The following is a 21,129-nucleotide window of genomic DNA, read 5'->3' as shown; positions in this document are numbered from 1 at the left end:
GTATGGGGTGAAGGTGGGAGTTCATAACCCACTTGAATCAAAGTGTGGAATATGATATGTCAAGAAATTTGTAATGTTTTGAACAACCCACAATAAAAAATTAAAAAAAAATTAAAAAAAATAAATGCAAAAAAAAAAAAAAAGATGGTTTTGTTTTTAGCTTTGGCAAAAACAAACTGGAAAACCAAAAGACTATCCCTGTGTGTGATCACTAAGAGTCCTTATAGGGTGGTAGGACATTATCAGGTTTTTGAAAGAGCTTGGGAGCCACTTAAATTCCATTCTGTGAGTCCTGGCTATGTGCCCTTAGTCCACTCCCTTAACCTACCATATAGGATATTGTAAGAGGAAGAGATAAAGAAAGAAATATTGTTAATGTGTGTAACCTGTAGAGATTAAATTTGTAAAAGCATACAAATTATGTCAGGTTTCCATCATTGTTGCAAAATACTTAAATAAAAAACTTTAAAGGAGGAAATGTGTATTTTAGCTCATGGTTTTAGAGGTTTTAGTTCATGGTTACTTGGACGTGTTGCTTTGGACCTGTAGTGAGGCAGAATATCATGGCAGGAATGTGGTGGAGCAAAGCTGCTCACCTCATAGCAGACAGGAAGGAAAGAGAGAGAGGATGGGCTTCAGTCTCATTATCCCCTTCAAGGACACATCCCCACATCCCCAGTGGCCTAACTTCCTTCCACTGGGCCTCACCTCCTGAAGCTTCCACCATCTCCCAATAGCACCACAGGCTGGAAACCAAGGTTTTAGGACATGGGCCTCTGGGGGACATTTAATATCCAAACCATAACAGAGATCATATAAACAATAAATATGATTAATTAAAACTTTTATAGTAATTTTTCTTATTATCTATATTGTTTTGTTTTTATTCTCTATCCTCACTCCATTTAAATGATCAGATGTGTTATTAATAATAAAATAATAGGACATTTATAAGATCATATAGAAGAAAAACACAGGATCCAGATTCTCTGGAAATTCCACTGTCATCTTGATCATCATGCACATACATAAAGACTATGATCCATTGATTTTTTGGCCCCAATGAGAAAAAGCCAGAGCCTTGGTCCTCAATCTACTTCTCCACAATCATACTCAAATAAAATACACTGAGAGAAGGAAACAATTAACAGGCTAAAGATACAACTCATAGATTGGGAAAACATATGTGCATACTATACATCTGATGAGGGGATAATATTTAAAAGACATAAGGAACTCAAACAGCTTAATAGGTATGAATATACCACAATGAATCCCATACATACACATACACACAAACACACACATAAATACTGAATTATAACAATAATAGGGAGGTCAGTAGGGTGGAACAAGGGGATGCGGAGGGAGAAAGGGAGGGAAAGAGAAAGTACTGGGGAAGGAGATTGATCAAATTATGTTATATGCATGTACAAATATGGCATAATGAATCCCACTATTATGTATAATTAAAATACACCAATGAAAAATAAATCTTAAAAAACTCAATTGCAAGTAAACAACTCAATTTAAAAACAGAAAGGATTTAAACAGACATTTCTCAATAGATAAAATACAAATGGCAAACAGACAAATAGAACAAATGTTGGATTTTCCCATCCTCACACTTTTTTTTTCTCGTACTGAAGCTCTTAGATGATTTCAGCCCTTGCTCAAATCTGGCAAAAGTAGGAACAGTCACACATGTGGTGAAGCTCAAAGCAGCCAGTTTTGCAATTTGTTTGCAGTTATAGCAAAGAACTAAAATGATCTCCTTCATTCCTCCAAGGTCCTGTATCAAGAGCTGGCTCACCACCCATCCCTCCCTAGGAAATACAGGGCACATTGGATCCCACCTTTGGAGCAATGTGTGATCTCTTTTTCGCCTAGGTCACAGCTTTTAAAGATTTCATGAAATCAGGAGAAAGAGACCATGCCTAATCCAGCTCCCGAGGACAGAGCTCAAACCCCACTTTTTCCTCTGAGGTGAACTTCCCCATAAAACCAAAAGAAGCCTCATAAAATAATTTCCTCTAGTGATTCAAAAGCAGCATCACCATACCACACACATCAATGTGGCCAGCTCACTGTTTTTAGTCACCTTGTGATATGAAAGGCGATGTATTTTTTAACTCACCTCCCTCCTGTCTCTCCAGTATATTTGCACACTGACTCACTTCATTCAGTGGTATTCTCAGTCGTAAAATATTTCAAAAGAAGAAATAGGTGCTGAAAGTTTCCCTGTGACTCTGCTGTTTCCCCCTGAAGAGCTTGTTTCCCTCCCTGGCTAGGATGCGGCTGCTGCTGCTCTTCCAAAGAGCCTCCCGTTTACAACCCTGTGATGGAAACAAAATCTAGACTTGCAAGTCAGTTAACAGTTTAAACTATATTTGAAATATCTTCCTGTCTTGCCAGATCTTGGTTTTGATCCCTTTTCTCCTAATTGTACCATCCTATTATCTTTTATACAGATAGATAGAGGAGTTAGCAATAAAGATAAAAAGAGATACATATTTAAAACAAAGGAGTTTTCTTGTCTGTTTATATAATTGATTTCTGCTCTCTCCTACTTCACCACCAGTGGTTGATCTGCCCAGGAGAGGATTCATGTTTCAGGAAGTCAAATTCTTTCTCACTTTACTATTGTTCTCTCTCTCTTTTTTTTTTTTTACATTATAAAAGATTAGCTTTTGAAAAGTGCACTAAAAGGACCTATACCTGTGGAGTTCAGTGCTACTTATAAAATCAAAACAACAGGGTGATGAAATCAATACCATCTAGAAGGAGTACAGCCTACTACAGCAGGTCCCTCCTCCAATCCCCCCACCATCCTGTTTGCAGACACTGAGTGTATCTGTGTTGACTTGGCAGACCAGAAGCTCTCAAAGAGGAAGAATTGCCAGATTACCATAGCAAACTGGGCCTCACTTCTCCATGTCCCACACCCTTCTCCTTCCCATAACTCATTAGGTAAGCTTTCCTTGTTTCTAAGGACTACCCTAGGCATATCTTCTGTTCGGCCATTTGGCTCTGTGGCCCTCAAGGGAGAGCTGGGCTGGATCTCCCCAGACCCAATGTAGATATTTCCTGATTTCTCTTTCTGTGCCCAGCAGCTTATCACAGCTCTCACACAGGATCTCCTAGCCTCCAGAAGATTCTGCCATACAAATGGAATTAATATTCTCTTGAATATGAAGAGCATGAGAGTAATGTTTCCCATTTGGAGAAAAGGCATAGGCTTTAGATTTAGAACTTGTTTAGAATCTAACTCTGACATTTATTAACCATAATTCTCTGTAGGTTATGAATTTTTCTGAACCTCGGTTTTCTCATCTATGAAATGGGAATAATAATACCCATTTTCTAGTGCTTTGGAGGATCACATGACACTATATGTGTGTTTACATGCATACATATACATATATATAGACATATGTATTTGTGTATATGCATTGTGCACATGCATGCATGTATGAATACATGTACATACACACACATATAATCAGTATTTATGGGAATTATAATATCTGATACATATCAGGTGTTCAATAAAAAATACTAATTCACTACTCCTTTCTGGAACTTCCACCCTTTTTTCCACCAGGTACATAGTGAGTTAAGTTCTAATTTGGGCACTTTGCACTTTCTTTCACAAGACCACCTCTGACCAAAGCATATTTCCAGTCTAATTTTAGCACATAATTAAGGATTGGCATCACCAATACCAACACCACTTACTAGGGTAACTGTAACAGAAGGCATCATCAGTTTTCTAGCCAAGAGAACATACTGAATGTCAGTTTAATCTAGTGGGCATTTATTGGACCCATCCAGGCATTATGCTGGGTGGTTGAATATGCAGAAATGTATTGAAGACATTGTAATAAAAGTGACTTACATTTTAGTATGAAATCAAGCCATCTTCTATCCTTTTCATACTTAATAAATCACATCCATTGAAATCAGTATGTCCTTTGGAAACAATGTAAAATTTTCATAAAATTTGCAGCCATAAAAAAAGAATGTCCTAGACTGAGCTGTCATGTGGCAAGTGATAGGAGCAAGTGGAAAGATGACCCAATGGATGCAATTCACTTTGTATTCCCATTGTCAAACTAATGTCTCTTATCTCTGATTGTATACATAGTATAATCACACCAATTCATGTCTTCATACATATACTTTGGATAATAATGATCATCACATTCAACCATCATTTCTGACCCCATGCACCCTCCCTTCCCCTACAACCCTCTGCACTATCTAGAGTTCATCTATTCCTCTCATGCTCCTTCTCCCTACCCCACTATGAGTCAACCTCCTTATATCAGAGAAAACATTCAGCATTTGGTTTTTTGGGATTGGCTAACTTCACTTAACATTTTCTCCAACACCATCCATTTACCTGCAAATGCCATGATTTTATTCTCTTTTATTGCTGAGTAATAATCCATTGTGTATATATGCCACGTTTTTTTTTATCCATTAATCTATTGAAGGGCATCTAGGTTGGTTCCACAGTTTAAACATTGGAATTGTGCTGCTATAAACATTGATGTGGCTATGTCCTGTAGTATGCTGTTTTTAAGTCCTCTGGGTATAGTCTGAGGAGAGGGACAGCTGGGTCAAATTGTGGTTCCATTCCCAGATTTCCAAGAAATCTCCATAATGCTTTCCATATTGGCTGCACCAATTTGCAGTCCCACGAGCAGTGTATGAGTGTACCTTTTTCACCACATCCTCGCCAACACTTATTGTTGTTTGTTTTCATAATAGCTGCCATTCTGACTGGAGTAAGATAAAATACTAGTTGTGATTTGCATTTCTCTAATTACTAACACTAATAAACATTTTTCATATATTTGTTGATTGATTGTATATCATCTTCTGAGAAGTGTCTGTTCAGGTCCTTGGCCCATTTTTTGATTGGGTTATTTGATTTTTTTGGTGTTTATCTTTTTGAGGTTTTATATACCCTGGAGATTAGTGCTCGATCTGATGTGTGAGGGGTAAAGATTTGCTCCAAATATGTAGACTCTCTATTCACCTGACAGATTGTTTCTTTTGCTGAGAAGAAGCTTTTTAGTTTGAGTCCATCCCATTTACTTATTCTTGATTTTAGTTCTTGCACCAAAGGAGTCTTATTAAGGAAGTTGGGGCCTAATCCCACATGATGAAGATTAGGGCCTACTTTTTCTTCTATTAGATGCAGGGTTTCCGGTTTTATTCCTATGTCCTTGATCCATTTTGATTGAGTTTTGTGCATGGTGAGAGATAGGGGTTAAATATCATTTTGTTGCATATGGATTTCCAGTTTTCCCAGCACCATTGGTTGAATAGGCTATCTTTTCTCCAATGCATGTTTTTGACACCTTTGTCTAATATAAGATAATTGTAATTTTTAGGTTAGTCTCTGTGTCCTCTATTCTGTACCATTGGTTTACCCATCTGTTTTGGTGCTGATACCATGTTATTTTTGTTACTATTGTTCTGTAGTATACTTTAAGGTCTGGTATAGTGATGCCACCTGCTTCACTCCTCCTGCTTAGGATTGCTTTAGCTATTCTGGGTCTCTTATTTTTCCAGATGAATTTCATGATCGTTTTTTCTATTCCTATGAGGAATGTCATTGGGATTTTGATCAAAATTGCATTAAATCTATATAGGACTTTTAGTAGTATGGTCATTTTGATAATGTTAATTCTGCCTATCCAAGAGCAAAGTAGATCTTTCCATCTTCTAAGGTCTTCTTTGACTTCTTTCTTTAGGGTTCCGTAATTTTCATTATATAGATCTTTCACCTCTTTTGTTAAATTGATTCCTAAGTTTTCTGTTTTGGGTTTTTTTTTTTTTGAGGCTATTGTAAAAGGGGTAGTTTTCCTCGTTTTCCTTTCTGAGGCACTGATATACAGAAATGCCTTTGATTTATGGGTGTTGATTTTATATCCTGCTACTTTGCTGAATTCATTTACTAGTTCTAGAAATTTTCTGGTGGAACTTTTAGGATCTTCTAGGTATGAATCATATCATCAGCAAATAGTGCCAATTTGAGTTCTTCTTTTCCTATGTGTATCCCTTTAATTTCTTTCATCTGTCAAATTGCTCTGGCCAGTGTTTCAAGAACTATGTTGAATAGAAATAGTGAAAGAGGGTATCCCTGCCTTGTTCCAGGTTTAGAGGGAATGCCTTCAATTCTTCTCCATTTTGAATGATGCTGGCCTAGGACTTAGCATAGATAGCCTTTATGATGTTGAGATATGTTCCTGTTATCCCTAATTTTTCTAGTGTTTTGAACATAAAGGGGTGCTACGTTTTGTCAAATGCTTTTTCTGTGTCTCTTGAGATGATCATATGATTGTTATCTTTAAGTCTATTGATGTGGTGAATTACATTTGTTGATTTCCATATGTTGAACCAATCTTGCATCCCTGGGATGAATCCCACTTAACCATGGTGCATGATCTTTTTGATGTTTTTGTATTCAATTTGCCAGAATTTTATTGAGAATTTTTGTATCTATGCTCATTAGAGATATTGGTCTGAAGTTTTCTTTCTTTCTTTCTTTCCTTTCTTTTTTTTATGTCTTGCCTGGTTTTGAAATCAGGGTGATATTGGCCTCATAGAATGAGTTTGAAAGTGCTCCCTCTTTTTCTATTTCCTGAAATAAATTGAAGAGTATTGGTATTAGTTCTTCTTTAAAGGTCTTGTAGAATTTGGCTATGTATCCATCCGGTCCTGGCCTTTTCTTAGTTGGTAGACTTTTAATGGTGTCTTCTATTTCATCACTTGAAATTGATCTGTTTTAACTGTGTATATCATCCTGATTCAATTTGGGCAAATTATATGATTCTAGAAATTTGTCAATGTCTTTGATATTTTATATTTTATTAGAGTACAAGTTTTCAAAATAATTTTTTATTATCTTCTTATTTCTGAAGTGTCTGTGGTTATATTTCCTTTTTCATCACATATGTTAGTAATTTGAGTTTTCTCTCTCCTTCTTGACAAACTAATGTCTCTTTATCTTATTAAGGTAAAATATATTATGTGTAGCAGGACAGAAGTTACTGACATGGAAGTTCCCACTAAATTCCCTCATCTTCCCCTGCAGAACCAAAGAGAAGAGGGGGGAAAGAGAGGCAATAAAATTTCATCAGGCTGACTTAAGGGTGAAAATCAATGAGAACAGAGAAAGAAGGTGAATGTATTACATGATTTGCTTGTAAAATTATCCTATTCTGTATATTATTTCTAATGGAAATGTGTTCAAATATCTTTTCATGGAGTTGAACAAATGAACTTTAAGAAACTAAACCTAATGCATGCTTAAGGTGTTGGCTTTCTGTTGCTATGACAAAATACCTGACATATACAATTAAAAGAAGAAAAGATCATTTTGGAGGTTTCAGTCCATGGTGAGGTGGCTCCATTGTTTTGGGGCCTATGGAGAAGCAGAACATTATGGCAGGAGCATGTGGTAAAAAATGACTGCTCATCTTATGGTAGAAGCAAAAAAAGAAAAAGGAAAGGAACTAAGGGTCCCAATATCCCCTAAAAGGGTATTTTAATGATTTAACTTCCTTCCAAGTTAGGCCCCATGTCTTAAAGGTTTTACTTCTTTCCAACAGCACCATAGGCTGGCAACCAAGCCCTTAGCACAAGGCCCCTTAAGATCTTTGGGGGATATTTAAGTTGCAAATAATAGCAGCCGGTTTATGATAAACTGACAAAAGTATGAAAATGTAGGTGACCTCCAACATTGAACTTCAAAGAGCAATACTGTATTTTATATGGTGGTATCATCTGTAGTATCAAGCAGAGAAGAAAAATTCCTAATTTCTCATTTGTTTAAGGTTTTTCTGATAAAAATCAACCTCTTCCCATACTACTGAAGCAAGCAAGAAAGAAGCATAGTAATAAAGTGAATGATGCCCATTTTATGATCAGAGGATTTCAGAGTGAGAGAGAGAGATCTATCAGACCCCAAGACTAAATGTCCACTATTTTGATGTGACTTTTCAACACAGTCCTAAAGGTACTTACAACAACATTGTCTTCTCATCATCACAGACTTCCTCTGCTTTGTACTAAACTCTCCAAGAACTTCTGTCTAGATCTTGGACTCAAAAAGACTTAGGGGAGCACAATTAATTTGCCAGAATTCTTCCAGTGTCTCAAGAAGGCCATTCCCTTTTTTTTTCTTATGCAATTTAACAGAAATCTTCTGACTTTTTACCTGAGCTTGTGATACCTGAGAGGGATTTTGACAAAAATGGACCGGCTTACTTGGATGCATTTATGACCAAGGAAGTTGTCATCTTAAGAAAGCATCACTGTTGAATGCAGAGGTCATCCTAATCACAAATGTGTGTCATATTGTGCCTACAAGTAGTATTTCTAAGCTCTTAACTGTAACTTTTTCTTGTATAATTCCCTAGCCTTTTACTCAAAATACTACATCAAGCTTTGTCCTTCTCTCCTTCCTTCTTTTTGAAAATAGACTAACAAAAGAGGGCAAGTTTTTTCACACTACTCTAGACCCTGCAAGTATTCAACTCTATGTTGTCACTATAATGCAAGTCCAGGCAGTGGTACTGAAAAAAAAAACAATAGCAAAATACACAACTCTCTTCTCCTTATATTTGATATATTTTACAACTGATGTAAAGATGGCTCCCAACTTATCATGGGTCAACTTATGTTTTTTCAACTTTACAATGGTGCAAAAGCATACCCATACAACCACTCTGTTTTTCAATTTCAATACAGTCTTCAGTATTCCAACATAAAATAAGCATTGTGTTAGATGCTTTTGACCAACTGTTTGTTAATGTTCTGGGCAAGGTAGGCTAGGCTAAGTTGTTATGTTTGGAAAAGGAAATGTATTAAATGCATTGTCAGTTTAAGATATTTTTAACTTACAATGAGTTTATCAGGACATAGACCCATCATAAGTTAATTATATGAACTCTATGTGTGTTTGCAGTTCTTCTTGCTTTTTAGATACTTTACTCTCCCTGACACAGATCCTACCACCTATTCACATGTACATGGCTATCACATGCATGACATCAAAGTAACATAAGCAAAGGACATGGCCCCTTTGGAGTTCAGAAGGAAACTATAGCTGCTCAGAGCAGGGAACACAGCAACAGATTCAGCATGGGTGAGACAAGCTTCCCTGGTTTTCAAGCCCTGAAGAAGCTGTGCTAGTGCCAATCATCAGCAGAGTAGTGTACAAACTCCATAAGGTTCCTGAGAAACACCTTTCTCAGGGAGAAAGGGAGGGATGTTACCCTGCTGGTCCTTACACTATATTTACTTTATGTTATTAGCTATTTACAACATCTGACAATTAGCAAAACTGACTCCCACTAAAGGGAAAGTCTGTACAAAGGAAATGTCATGCTTTCAGTGGCAAATTCATTGGTGACTATTTTTGTCTTATGATGATTTCCATTACCTCTCATTTGCAGAGAAATCAATAATAATAACTGGATAATGAGGATCCTCCCATCTCAAAATGCAATTGACTGATTGAACAAGTGAGTGACCCCTACCAGTCAGTCCTTTAGAGAAAAATGTGTCTGTCTCATTGGAATGTTCTAGCATTGTTCATCATTGTGGTGGCTTGCAGTTAATGGAAACAAGGAATTTCTAAATAAGTCTTTCTATTGCACAATTTGAAAAATTACTTTTGGAAATTCAATGCCAGATAGACAAATTGTCTTAAACATGTTTTTAACCACTCAAAATTATGTTGTAATTCTACATTTTTTTTTCTAATTCTCATATTGTGAGAGGCAGGGAACAGGAAAGTCTTTGGATGAAAAAAAGTAACAATTATTTTTCCATTTGTTCTTCCAGAATATTTGTGCCTCTCATTCAGTTAAGTTTTCCCTACTACTTTCTATCTCTTCTTCTCCCATCTTCTGTTTCCTGTTTCATGCCTGAGATGTCAAATCTGCTTCTTCCCTCTATACACTGGCATCTTCTATTTCTCCAGAACAGCCAAAAGCTGTCAGCTCTTTTTACAGCTATTGTTTTTTCACTGCCATTATTTAACAGACCAGTCACCATATTACAGTGATGAAGCTCCCATGATGCCTTGAGAAATCCATCTGCCATTTGTCACACCTTCCACTTGAATCTACCTTTGGATAAGTCTGGTCGACTTACATGTTGCCTATTTACTTTATACATTTTGAAAAGCCCTTTTTTCTTCTCTGACAACTGTATCTTGTTAAAAAGAAACAAGCCTTAGACTGTGGGTATAACTTGATGGTAGAGCACTTGCCTACCATGGGGGAGAAGGAGAAGGAGAGAAAGAAGAAAAGGAAGATGAAGAAAAAAAAGAAAAAAGAATCCTAAAATTCCGGGTTATCAATTTCATTTTTAATTTTTTTTTAGGAATAAACATTCATATGCAGTGGGCCCTCTTTATCCACAGGGGCTGTTTCAATACCTCCAGGGGATGCCTAATCATGTATAATATGGAGCCCTATATATATAATGTTTCTTTCCTATTCACACATACTTATGATGTTTGGTTTATAAATTAGGCACAATAAAAGCTTATGGTAGAACAATTATAACAATACACTATAATAAAAAGTTAAGTTAATGTGATTTCTCTCTACACCTTCCTCCAACCCCCACCCACAAACATCTTATTGATGAGATAAAGTGAGAAGAAGTAAATGACATAGGCATTGTAATGTAACCTTAGACTACTACATACTTGAATGCAAGCATTGTGATACTGCAACAGTCAACCTGATATCATAGATAGCTACCAAGTGATTAAAAGGCAGATAGTATATACCACACAGATACAATGAACAGAGGGATGAGTCCCATCCCAGGCAGACAGACACAAGATTTGGTATAAAATTTGAAACTTATGAATTGCTTGTTTCTGGTATTTTACACATTTAATAGTTTTGGATAACATTTGACCTCAGGTAACTGAAACTGGATTGTATAACTATGCACAAGGAATGACTACTATATACACACTTGATCACACACGCACATACACACAGAGTAAACCCTTGCAGTTTTTGAATTTTTAAATTTATTCTAGTAAAACAAACAATAATTAATGCTGGAGAGGATTTGGAGAAAAATGAATACTTTTACACTGCTGGTATGATTGTAAATTAGTACAACCACTATGTAAATCAGTATGGAGATTTTCAAAAGATTAGGGAACACCACATGACCCAGCTATACCACTCTTCAGTTATTTATCCTAAAGAATTAAAGTCATCCTACCACAGTAATACATGCATACACGTTTACAGCAGCACAATTCACAATAGCCAAACTGTGGAATCAGCTGAGATGTCCATCAGTGGATGAATGGATAAAGGAAATATGGTAAAAAAAAAAAAAACACAATGGAGTTTTATTTCATCATAAAGAAGAATGAAATTATCTCATTTACAGGAAAATATATGGAACTTGAGAACATTATGTTAAGCAAAATATGCCTAACTCAGAAAGTAAGGATCATATGTTTTCTTTCATATATGGAAGCTAGAAAAGAAAAGGGAAAAGAAAGGTGTTGAGGTATCTCATGAAAATCAAAGGGAAATCTGTAGAACAGAAGAAAAGAACCAGGAGGAGGGAGGAGGAAATGTAAAGAGGAATGATACCGGCCAAATCATATTGTTATATTATGTGCATGTTTGAATGTGTAACAATGAATTCCACAATTATGTATAATTATAATGCACTAATAAAATACGGAAATAAATATCAATTTATCCTATTATGGCCTAAGAATTTTTAAGTTCTCCAATAGAGTAAAGGAAAGGGATTGATGGGGGCAGAAAGGGGAGACTTGGGGAATAAAAGCCACCAAATTATGCTACATGAATGTACAAATAAATCATGATGAATACCACTTTTATGTACGATTAATTATAGTGCATCAATTAAAAAAATAGATGGGAGGTCAGTAACATAAAAAAGGGATCTGAGGATGAAAAAAAGGGAAAGGAAAAGTACTAAGGAATAAAATGCAGCAAATTATGTGAGAATATATCACAATGAACTCCACTACTGTGTATAATTCTAATGCACTAATAAAAACATAATAAAAAATTTTAAAAAAGAATTTCATGTTCTCATTTTGTTACTATTTCATAGGCATTGACTGCTGATAAAACATTATTTCTATCCATTCTAGCATAGGCATTCTAGCTAAATTATACTGAACATTAACATGATAATCTGCATGTATTTATTTACAGTCGCTGTAAATATTACCTTCCCATGGAATACAGAATATTTTTCCATTATCAGAAGTTATAGAGTAAGTTTGCCTTTTTGACTTTTATTGAGTCCCCTTATATGAAGAGCTTTTTCCCTGAATAATGTTTTTCCACGACCTTCATCCTAAAGACAGAGCAGTTTGAACAAACTGAGGCAGAAGCAGTTCCCTGTACACCTGCACAGGTATCTCCCTGCAGGTCCCCAGACCTTTCTCTCCATTTCTCTTGGCAGAATCAACAGTCCTTGAGGATGTGCCCTGGGCTTATTGAGGAAGATGGAGCAAAGCTGAGGAATTGTGCTGTTATTGCTGTACTGCTCACAGCCCCAGGCAACTAGGCATTTCTATACATTGAAAAATCAACTTAATAAGAAGCCTCTGAGTCAGCAGTTGGCTTGGCCAGCCCCAGGGGTGAGTGAGCCTCACATAGTACAGATCCTTCATTTTCCAGGATGAACGAGCTCTCAGTTACAGCAGTGTTTTATCCCAGAGGGATAAACCTATTTTCTCCTATCACTACCTGATCCTTTGCTTGACACAGCGCAGAGCCTGATCCTACCTTCCCAGAAACATCGAAGGGCCAGTGAGGATCTTAAGCTGACTAGACTTACTGCTTGTATCTTCCAACCTCATTCAGCTCACCCTTACATTTCCTACTCTCTTCCAGTCTTTGAGCATCATTTTTCCCATCAGTATTATTCTGTAATTGTTCTCAGTTTTTAATGAGGTGAAATTCATGTAACATCAAATTAACCATTTTAATGACATGGGCATTGTAATGCATAAAATTCAGTGGCATTTAGTACATTCTCAGTGTTTTCAACTACCACACTTATCAAGTTCCAAGATATTTTTATCACTCCAAATGAAACCCCGACACTCATCAAGCAGTCACTCCCTCTTTCCTCTCCCTCCAGCTCCTGGAAACCACGAAGCTTCTTTCTGTCCCTTTAGATTTACCTACATGGGATATTTCATATAAAGGGAATCATACAATATGCAATCTTTTTTGTGAGACTAATTTCACTTAGCCTAATGTTTTGAGGTTCACCTATATTATAGTAGGAATCAGAAATTCATATTTTTTATAACTGAATAGTACTTCACTATATGCACATGTTTTTTTTTTTATTCATTCTTCTGTGAATGGGCATTTGCATTGTTTACACTGACTATTGTGAATAGTGCTACTATAAATACGCATGTGCATGTATTTATTTAAGTCTCTGTTTTCTATTCTTTGGAGCACATATGAAGGAGTGGAATTCCTGGGACATATGGGAATTCTGTGTGTAATTTTTTAAGGAAGAGGGCAAACTGTTTTCCAAACCAGAATCATCATTTTACATTCCCAACCAGCAATGTACAGGGCTCCAATTTCCCCACATTCTTCCAACACCTGTCATTTTCAATTTTGTTGTTGTTTCTTAATTGTTATTATGATAACCATTCTAATGGGTATGGAGTAGCTTCTCATTGTGGTCTTGATCTGCATTTCTCTAGTGATCAATGATGGTGAGCATCTTTCATATGCTTCTTGGCATTTACATATCTTCTTTAAAGAAATGTCAGTTCTAGTCCTTTGCCCCTTTTAAAATTGAGTTATTTCTCCTTTGGTTTGAGGTTGTAAGATTTATATCTTCTGGATACTAGATACTGGATACTGTCAGATATGTGATTTGCAAATATTTTTTCTACTCTGCAGGCTGTCTTTTCACTTTCTTGGCAATATCCTTTAATAGAGAAAAGTTTTTAATTTTGAAAAAGTGCAGTTTTTTCTTTTTTTTCTTTTGGTGCTCATGTTTTTTTTGCAAAAAAAAAAAAAATTCATAGTTTTGTTTTTTTCCAGAGTGCTCTATAGTTGTATCATGCAATATTTAGCCTTTTCAGTCTGGCTTCTTTTCAGACATGCTTTACTTCTTTTTTAACCAAAGCACCTAAATGAGTACCATGCACCTTGAAGGAAATTTATAAATGTTTATCAAGCAGTTTACTGTATAGATTTGGCTGAAAAGAATGATCTACAATTTCCCAGCCATTTCAAACATTCTAAAGCTGTTATCCTCATATTTCAGATTATATCCTATGTTTCCCAAACCAACAATTGTTTCTCATTAGTTCCTTAGAAAAACCATAGTTTTACTATACGTATATCATCCTTTCTGAGAAAGAATATTGCCTAGTCTTCCACTTGAGAATCTTTAAGTTTTTTGTTTTTGTTTTGTTTTTATTGTTCTTTGGCCATTGAACAGCTCTTATCTTTTAAAAATAGAGACCTTTAGGTAGACTTTTCTCAGGCATAAATCATGAGAGAGAGGGAGTAACCTGAAAGTTTAATGTGTTATAATTGCTCTTGGATTGCCACACCTCCTCTGACTTATTATTCCCAAGCAAATGATACCATTTAAATCTTTCTGTGGGATTTATGGCTATACTTGCCAGGAAGGTAATTTATCTGGCTAAAAAATATCCAAGATAAATTTTCCAAGTACAAAACTTGGAGTCACCAAGATGTCCTTCAGTAGGTGAATGGATAAACTGCAGAACAGCAGAAAATGAAATATTATTCAGTGCTAAAGTGAAAAAACATGGGAAAATCTTAAATGCAAATTACTGAGTGAAAGAAGGCAGTATGAAAAGGATAAATACTGTGTGATTCCATCTATAAGACATTCTTGAAAAGGCAAAACTATGGATATTTTAAAATAACAATGGTACTATAAAGCTCTAATAAAAAAAATAGATAAATAGGGGCTGGGGCTGTAGCTTAGTGGCAGAGCGCTTACCTAGCATGCTTGAAGCACTGGGTTCGATCCTCGGCACCACATAAAAATAAATAAAATAAAGGAATTCTGTCCATCTACAACTACAATTTTTTTAATAAAATAAAATAAATAAATAAATAATAAGTAAAATGATGGTGATTGTCAGGGACTCAGGAGAGGGAGGGATAAATGGACAGAGCATAGGGGATTCTTAGAGCAGTTAACTGCTCTGTATGACATCATAATGATGGATACATGTTATCATACATTTTTGGAAATCCTCAGAATGCATGATATAGAAAGTGAACTCTAAAAATATTAATTCATATAATAATAATATGCCAACATATTTTTATCAAGTATACAAATGCCTTGCTCCAGTATAAGATATTGATAATGGGAGATGCTATGCACATGTAGGTGCAGGAGATATATGGGAATTCCAAATGTGTTACTTAATTTTTCTGTGAAAATAAATCTGCTCTATAAAGTAAAGTCTGTTAAAAAAAAAGAGCAGTGACAACAACAAAAATAATATATATATATATATATATATATGATACTTGAGACTTCAATAAGTCATTGTGTCACTTTTGATCAGAGAAAGAATTGCCTTTGGGAGACAGAAATGTTTGGAGATGGGCTTCAAAAAGCTGCCTGGCCTTTGGAAAGCCATATCTTCTGCAATATAGTACACAGTGTTCCTCCCACTACTTGAAGACACAGCAAGAAACCATCCTCTCAAATATAGAGCAGCTCTTTCCATATAACAAATCTGCCAGTGCCTCAATCTTGGACTTCCCAGCCTAATTAGCAAATAGAAATCCCACACACCCAGTTAGATTTGAAATTCAGGTGATCAGTGAATAGTTTTTAGTCCCAAATATTGCATAGAACATATTTATATTAAAAAAAAATATTCACTGTTAATCTGAAATTCAAATTGAACTGGGCATCGTATTTTAACTGAGAACAATATATGTAGAGAAAGGCATTTCACATGTTTGGGCCCTTTTAATTCCTTGCCTGGAGACATGTTTCTCTACTGGGAACGTTTCATGGAAAAAAACATGGTCTCAGGAAGAAAAACTCAAGAAAATTTAGGGAAGAATGGAACACCTGCCTTGTCAGCTGAATCAGCTCTCCTATCCCAGGCAGCCAACAGCATGAAGGTGAAATCCTCTCCTCCATTCACTGTTCAATTTGTGAAACTAGCTACATAAAATATGCACTGCTTTATGCCATAGATGAGTTTCTGAATGGAATATAAATGAAATCACATCTTAATTGTAACAGAACATCTTCACTTAAAGCAACCCTTGAAATAAACACACACATATGCACTCAAAACCCCACCTCTCTTGCTGTAAAAGACCACTCTCTAATTAAAACTATATTGCATTTCCATCATAGTTTTTCTGAAACTGAGATACACATACACATACACATACACATAATCTTAATCACACCCTGGCACAAAAGACCACAAATATGTTTAACTGTTTTCAATGAGAAAAAAAAATTCATTCCCTGCTCACAGCTCACTTCCACTAAGCATTCCAATATCACCACCACCTGCTTCTGTTTAAGCAAAGAGTTTCCCAGTTTTCTCCCCCAAACTGGGTTCAATTTAGTTATGAATTTTGTTTTAACCCACACCACTTGGTGATTAAGACAGGAACAGAAACCAAAAGAAACCTATAAGCTGGAATAAAAGTTTGTTCCAAACATTTTGAGAAGTTTTTTCATTTCCATATATCCTTTGTCCCTGCTTCCAGCCAACTGTGACATTAAAGACTCTCCAAGGAAAATATTTCTGTTATGACCACTTAGAGATAAGTTAGTATTGTATTTTCCCTTTGGAAACTTGAAAGAATTCTCCAAGGTCTCTAGATACTTCAATCAGGGTCTGGCTCTTCCTGATTCCTTCTGAATTACATCAGAACCAGCTAAAATTCCATGGCAAAGATTCAGTGGAAATGCCTTTATGCATGCAGCTGGTTAATGTTCATGGATTATTCATGAAGCACCACCATCCCAAATTGGTCTAAAGGAAACAACAGGACAAAGGGCTCAGCAACCAGCCTGACTAACTGGAAATCTGATCGGATGAAGTTAGTGTAGTCATCAGAACTAAGGCCCCCATCAGATCTGATTTCCGATGAGTTTCAGCTGAATCTGAGCAGTAAATACAAAGCAGCTGTCATTGCTGGTGCTACAATGGTAGTAGCCAAGGCCACTCAAAGACCCATTCCTCTCAGATCTGCAACTCGTGAATGGTAAAGGACACTCATGACATGCCTTGAAAAATTCATGGATATGAGCTCAGCCACATGTCTTTAATGAGTAGCTGACTTCTTTTTAGAAGAACTAAAGACCGAGAACAAGACAGCAAAAGCACATGTGAGGAAAAATTCCCAAAATTACCTTGAAAGGCATGAGAGCTGTCTCAAGGGATGTGGCAAACCTAAGCATCGAAGACAGAATTTGACTCCTGGGTTTCTGCCTTTTTCCAAATCCAAGATGGTTTTTAGTGTTCTATTTTTATAGAAGGAGGCTGAAATTTACAGAAAGGGTGATGGCCTTTATCAGAGGCATTACTGCAGTGTATATTCCTGGGGCCATAAAACAGAGTACAGAGGTTTGGATCAGTACTCAAAACCAACTCTCAAACCAGGGTCCAACATGGAAGAAGTCACTGAATGCTAACACAGATGTTAACAGTTCTGAATTCTCCTAGCTAGAAGGCAGAGGGGAGAATTACTCATGAAGGGGAGGAAGGAGACAGAACTAAGATGAGCTGGAGAAGACAGGACAAAAGAGGTATTCTCAGTCAAAGTAGGGAATGCTGAAAAATTGCTCATGTGTTTCTCAGACAAGTGTGTATTTGGCACATGGAGCATCATCTATGGCAAACATAAAGATGTCCCCACTAGGCCCCCTTCACTGACATACTTCTTGTCTCCGACACTGGGAGACCATAAAGTCTTCACTGCCAGCCCCTTTGGAGGCTGCCTCAGCTGCAGAAAGCCACCTTTTCCAAGGCCTTCCTGGGCAGCCATGTCCAATCACTGATCAATCTCAGCCAAATTCAAGCAAATTACAAAGCACTATTCCATATCTAGAGTCCAAGTAGAAAGAGTTGAGGCTGTCATGGCCTTCATTCTGCCCACATCTGACTCCTTTTCCTCCCTTATGACATTCCCTTCCCAAGAGCACTCCTTAATTAATATCCCACATACTGTAGTGGCACCCTACTTCCTCCACCAGTGCATCTTATTTAAGCTTCTTCAGAGACCCTCACCACAATTGTTCCTGTTAACAAAATATCAGTCAAGATCTCTGTAGAAGGGCTTGATGTGGTTAGCACCCTGTTTCCTGTTGCTCTGCTCTGTCTTGCAAAAACTAAATTTAACTGTGGACTTGATGGATGTACTCTGCTTTTGTGGTATTATCTGTAAAATATGCCCTGACGGTTCCAAGAAATGGGACAATAGGCACTTTCTGAGAACTCAAAGAAAAAATAATGTTTCTATACTTCTATGTAAACTTCTAGAAAAAGTTATGGACCTCCAAGCTCCACCACCCTTCACTGGGTATAAAGTTCAAAGAATTTCTAGACTCAGCAATCAGACGAAAGAATGTTGTAGGTAAAAGCCCCCTCTGAACCAGCTGCAGCCAATAAACCTGCTTCCTGCTAATTCCTTGGGTGTCCAGTCTCTTCTGTCCTGCATCAGTATCATCCTCCATTGCAGGATCTACCTATCAGGAAAGCCCACCTGTGACACCATATATATCTTGGATTTCCTTAACAACTTCCTAGTGTAAACTTGGCTAAATCTGTAGCTGAACCATTGGATGACACTCAGACAATTGATTTCCCATGCCTGAAAATAATACACAGGAAACTTGGATCATCAATTTATTGAGGCATTTGATGAAAGAGCATGTGTGAGTTATTGGCACTAGGATAAACAATTGCCAAATAAAGAGGAGCAACGTGGATTATTAGATAAGGAAGAGCTCATATTCTTGTTGTTGTTTTTCAGCTGTGTGAATCATTGTGGCTGAGGCAACCTGGCTTAATAATGCCAATTCATCATGTGTCTCTTTAATTAAAAGTCAGAATGAAGAATAGCATTATACTATTTAAATTTTGTTCATCATGTATCACTCTTTAGCTCCACTTGGGGTGGGTAAGGAAAGAGAGGTCTGTGAATACAAACAGGACCAGAACCTTTTCCCCTTTCTTTGTCTTCTCTTAGAAATATAATCCTGAGTATTAATTTTGGGGTCAGCTCTGAATTCTGAGAAGCTCAGCTACCCCCAAACACCACCACCCCATCTATTTGGATGTCTTTAGCAGCTCCAGACAGGGCCTCCTTGACCACAGAGCAATATCCACAGCTATGGAAGAGGCATGGCCTCTGACATCCAAATGCTTGAACCTACTCTCAACTCTTGGCCAGAACATAGGTACAGAACCCTGTTTCCAAAGCAACAGGAACTCCTAAAGACTACTGGCAAAACACCTCAGCAACCCTCAAAGTAGAACAAACTTAGAATCTGAAGTGTTGCCTATTCAAATACTGGGGTCATCATAGGGAAGCTGAGAAACTAGGAGGGACAAAAATATGACACTTGTTCTTAAGACAATTCAGGTGTCTCTTGGCTCAGCCCAGTTACCACCTGTAAATTTCACAAGGCAGGCTTTAGGACAGGATGTACTTTGAGCATTTTGTTTGAGGGATCATGTTTCTTAACTGTCTTTTCAACAAAGATGGTCTTCTTGACCATCCCAGAAGGACCAATATCAACCTGAGATGACACAACAGAACAGTTGCACACAGTCACAGTCCAAGGAGGGAGGAGGGTAAAGGGGGACTATAAAAGAAGATTATGGAGAACAGAAGGCAGAGCAGGAAATGCCAGATCAGATTTCTCTTCTGCTCCAGCAGGAACAACTGTGACCTCTGAACATCCAAGGTAACAAAGGAGCCAGAGTAACAAAGAAGCCTGTCTACCAGGAAGGTTGCTGAGGAATGAGTTGATTTGGATGTCAGAGGCCAGTTGTGGGCACCCTCTGGAAGAAAGTCTTTCTGGATGATAGAATCCCCTTCCCTCTGCTTCCCAACTTCAGTATATATGAGCATTACTGAGCGTACTTGTTTAAAAAGCTGATCATGAACCCTACTCCTAGAATTTTTGAGTATGTAATGAGAGGCAGGAATCTGCTTTACTAGTTTATATTTAAAGTTAGCCATTGGTGATTCGATGCATGAATCATGGTTGAGAAACAGAGCTCAGATCTACAGGGAAGAGTTTCTTCTCATAGTTTTGACGTTTGCTTTCCTCCCAGCAAGCCAGTCTGGATTGTGTGCATAACGGGCAAGCATAAACTCCTAAAGAGCCTGGCAGAATTTGAACATAATTATTCTAAGGGGAGTGGATGAAATGACTATAAGGGTTTGATGAAATGTTAGGAATTGTGTTGGCTGATCCACCTACTCTTGGTTTAGTTAATTCTTACAAGTTCCCTGAGAAAAGAAACACCTCCATTTTACAAATGGAGAAACTGAGGCTCTGAGAAGTGAAGCAGGTAATTTGCCAAGGATCACAGGAGTAGAGTAACAAAGAAAAGACTTAAACACAGGAAAATCTGGCTCTGAAAGCAAATATGCCTGAACATAAGAACATACAGGGCCTTTTAAAATCCCCATTCTCAATCTACTCCCTTGGATAGTCCAGCTTGGTGTCTTTGTATTGGAGCCCTGCAATCTGTAACTTTGATAATTTACATTCAGGTGACTTTTCCTTCCAAGTTAAGAAAAGATCCTAGTAACCTTACTTTTCTCTCATAAAGTGCACATATTTTTTACTCCTTCCCAGTAGAATTAAGTGCCTCAAAAAATTCATTTTTGCTTTTAGGACAAAAGTATTGCTTTTGAAAACCGCCTGACAATATCCTCTAAAACGTGTCTTGGAAAATAAATGTGTTGCTGTTCAGCTGGTTTCCTTCCCTATGTTGTTTCTTTTTATAGAGAAAATCATTGGCTCAAGATAAAGGGATTTCCAAAGTCAAGT

This window comes from Marmota monax, unplaced genomic scaffold (genome assembly GCF_021218885.2).
Source record: "Marmota monax isolate L192 unplaced genomic scaffold, Marmota_monax_Labrador192_F-V1.1 WCK01_AAM20220418_F8-fsc00667, whole genome shotgun sequence".
Taxonomy (NCBI): Eukaryota; Metazoa; Chordata; class Mammalia; order Rodentia; family Sciuridae; genus Marmota; species Marmota monax.
This window is presented reverse-complemented; position numbering follows the sequence as displayed.